Raw genomic sequence first — 4,240 nt, 5'->3', positions numbered from 1 at the left:
TAATCTATTACTCCAATGCGCCACCACCTTGAGATTTCTGACGCTTCATGTTTTGATGGATGGGATCTTTCACCTGCAACCACCAATACAACTGAATAAGTATGATTATAGAAATGAAACAGAAAAAATAATCAGGTTTGATATGATTTTAATTAGTAATACAATTTATAGTAAAGACCTTACAAGTCAAAACCAGCGAATTTAAGTTGGGAATTTAAGGCTTATTAAATTAGGATAGAAAATATACCATGCTAGTTTTTCCTGGAGCACTTTTCCTGACTGGGACGACGACAAAAGGTATCATCACCCTCACGACAGTTACTGAATCCTCTCTCATCCACACCATTTCGCTTATCGCTCCCTGGTATACCACTCTCCTTTGACGCTGCAGGCTGCATATAGAAACATAGGACACATAAGTTAGAAATGTGTTTGTACTAGAAGAACTATAATATATAATCAAAACAGGAAACAGGCAGAGGAGGAGTTAAACCTCATTTCTGCGAATGGGTGTGTTGTTTCCAAGTTGCTCCTGAATTCTAGACGATCCATTCTGCTGAGTATCAACTGATCTTTCTCGAGTTCTAGTAAGATCAGAACCAACAGAGTGGAGACCACCGCAGGTTGATATGTTTTGAGGTTCACTTATTTCCATTGCCTGTTTAATTCAAGAAACTACGTTATGAAATGTCTAATTCAACCACAGAATCAAGAACAAAGCAAAATCGTAGTATGACTTGTTATTACCGATAACTTGATCTCCAATACATTCTTGACCTCAAGTATCTTCTTGTCAATCAATTCAGATCGAATGACACGTTTACCTGGGGAAAAGTACATACGATTATCATAGTGAAACTTGCATTCTCAGTACTTAACTTCATAGTTACATGCTTAATTGAGAAAACTGAGTAATCCTGGTTCAAGAAGTTGATTATGTTACCTAATCTTGGTTTTCTCTTGGCTTCCACATATCCGTCACAAGCCATCCTATCCAGCAGTTTACGCACAGTTTCCTGATTTGCCTCTCCTTCCAGCTTACTATGAAGTTTAGATATTGTAACATAATCCAGTGGAAGGACATGATACTTAGCCTACATTTGAAATACAATAAGATTAGACATCACAGTAGGAGGAGTAAGGGGGATGGCTTGGGTTTTAAACTATGCCTTATCTAACTTGATAGATAAACTACAAGTTACTATGATGAGGCACCTTTGATTTACACAGAAATCCAACTCACCTTCAAGTACAAGTAGTCTTCATCACTCTCTCGCTGAAGTTTCTCATCGACTTGGTTTACTTGTACATCCATATCTTCCTTCACAACAATTTCCTGATTAGGTTTCTGAGGTAGTTTGGTTAGTGATCACAAAAGCTTTAGAAAATGAGAATACCATGACAATTAGATATTGGAGGCAAATATGAACTGAAAGAGAATTAACCTTCATCTTGTTGATGGAGTAAGAATCCTTTCTCGTTCTTGACAGTATATTTTGGTTTACAAGTTTATCCATGATTTCTGCGGAAAAAAGAATCAATGTTCTGAAATTGAAAGAAAACTGTTTCCTGCCAATGCTTCAACTGTACGTACGGATTCAAGTTCTTTGCTCACCTTCAGTCAGAGCTTGCAAAAAGAGCACAAGTTGAAACCCTTAAATTAGTCCTTTACACCAAATTACTGGAGAATCAGACAGAGAATTAACAATTTCTAACTTAGTGGCCACATAGTGCACTGCACTTAGATGAGTTGATTCTACTACTTACCACTGATATGTCGTGGAAGCTAGCAAGAACATCAGTCAGTTCAACATTGTCAATGTGGCGAGATCTAATCCAGTCTCTTACACGTGTTAACTGATGCTCGTCTTATTCTGCATCCTGTGTATCATCTGTAATAGATTTAAACCATTATGTCAAGGTGAATGTTGACTAAAGTTAAGCCACTGTAACTATATTAGGCCTTTGTTGTTAGTCATTCAAAACATCTAACCTACCTTCATAATCCACCATGCCATTGTTTTCACGTGATCGGGCTTTATCTGTCATCACAAGTATTAGGTTTTGAAGTGGGGAAAATGAAATGGAACAGGACAGGGATGAGGAAAAGGCTAAAATAGGATATAATTACCTACAGGAGCTACAATGTACCCGTCGTCATCATTTGCTGAATGGCTCATCTGACAAAACATTTGAGAGTTTTTCAAATTCTATTCTCGAGCTTCAACCATGTTTCCAACAATTTGAATGAAAATAGAGGCTATAACATGACAAATAAGTTACGCTATAAGTGTACCTCGCTATCTGAATCTGAAGGATTAGTTGTTGGCGTTGAATCAACACCCAAGCTGATTTCCTCATCATCTTCCATGTCATTGTTTTCATCTTGACATGGATCCAGGATGCTTTTGACCTGCAAAATTTCAAACTTGATTACTCAAACTGAACTTGAAAGATCAAAAAAACCTAAACCTCAGTTTTCAGTCATGCACAATTCGGTATTACCAATTTACCTTGATAGCTAGTACGAAATGTTTGTTGTTAACATTTCCGATTTCCATTTTGAGAGGGTTCTTCAACCATGGATGGTTAGATTCTTGTTCTGAGAAGCCTCTGAAGAATGGAGGCTCATAGTCTATAGGATGCAGGTTTTCCAAAATATAACTCGAATATTAGAAAAGTATTTCCATTCAAGATTCAAAACATTTACAAACTATTAATTTAATGAACAAGTATATTAACAGTACAAATACTTTTGTTCATGCATCCAAGACCCCTGGGGACAGACTCGGGATGAGAAGACAATACATATAAGAGTCAGACGAAGATAATCAAGGGGAAATCAGTTTCAGAGGGGATCTGTAAAAATTTAGTTACAGCAGAATATAGATAATCTAGCCCATGTTTACTCTACCACACTTTTGTGCAGTTGTTTGCATATATTAGGCCATAAATTGTGTAATTTTACTTCAGTTAGACACTGATCACTGAGGGTTCTACAATGGTGCAAGTACGGACTAGAAGCAATACTTAAACAAAACCAGGTAAAAGTCAAACAAAAAGAATCAACGGAAGATGTAAACAAGGCCAAAGAAACTCACAGTGACATCCTCATAATAAAGAAGCTTCATCAAGATTGTACGCTGAAACACATACGAAAAAAATGAACTTATAGACATGCAACTTATTTGATCACCTAATATAACTTCCACATGAAGATATTATGAATTTGTGTACCTCTTCTGGCATACGGTCCAGTGTTCGCATCAATTGAACCAGAGTTCGGACCATTTTACACGCAGAACTCTTGCCAAAACCAAGTAAAAAGTGTTTAAACACAGCTAGACAATAACTTCTTGTACCGTTCCCAGTAGTCGTAAAGAGTTTCACCAACAATTTGCTCAATTCCACTTATTGCTTTATGAATAGTTGCTTCTTTGGAAGCGAGAAAGTACTTTTCTAAAAACAATTTTTGCATATCATTCCATGATGTAATACTTCCTTATGGAAGGTTGTAAAACCATTCTTCCACGGAATCTGTCAAAGAAAAAGGAAAATCTATAAGTAAAGCTCTGTCTTTGTCAGTCCCAGTTGGCTTCAAAATTGTCAACCTATGTTGAAATAATAGCAAGTGTTTATTCGGATCATCTCCAGGTATCCCTTTAAACTTCGGCAACAAATATATCAAATGAGATTTGAGTTCAATAGAATAATCTAAGTTGATGCAAAGATTTTGTTGATCAAAAGATGGAGATGTTAGATCTTTGAGCGTCCTCCTTGGAGGAGGAGGAGGTGGTGGATCTATCTCGTCGTCTGTATTAACCATCTCTTCTGTAGAGGGTTCTCGTTGCAAGTGATGACGTGCTTGTAATACCGTTCCTTTGAGAGTTTGAATACCGCACCTCAAATAATCCCAATCTTTTGGTGCCAGAGATTAAGCACCTGAAACCAAAATCTAGAAAACGAAATCAATAACTACAAATAAATTCTAAAAAAAATAATAAAACTAAAAGAAATAAAAAATAAAGCTACCGACTGCTCCCCGGCGGCGGCGCCAAAATTTGATGAGTGTCGTAGGCACAACAAATTAATAATCTTATTTCCACATAATTAACTGGTAATATAATGGAAGTAAGGATCGTTCTCACGAAGAGCAGTGAGTTTTAGTTGTCAAAGTGTCACAAAAATGGAGGGTTTTGTTTTAGATTGTGAACAAAATAAATAATCAAAGCAAATAAAA

General features: G+C 36.6%; 1 pseudogene; it reads right to left on the bottom strand.

Moving 5' to 3' along the window:
- Positions 1–251: 251 nt before the first annotated feature.
- LOC113305291 lies at positions 252–3,478 on the bottom strand (annotated as a pseudogene).
- Positions 3,479–4,240: the final 762 nt, after the last annotated feature.

The sequence above is a fragment of the Papaver somniferum genome, chromosome 8, assembly GCF_003573695.1.
Source record: "Papaver somniferum cultivar HN1 chromosome 8, ASM357369v1, whole genome shotgun sequence".
Classification (NCBI taxonomy): Eukaryota; Viridiplantae; Streptophyta; class Magnoliopsida; order Ranunculales; family Papaveraceae; genus Papaver; species Papaver somniferum.
Note: the sequence above shows the minus strand (reverse complement) of the source record. Positions and strands in the feature narration are given on the sequence as shown.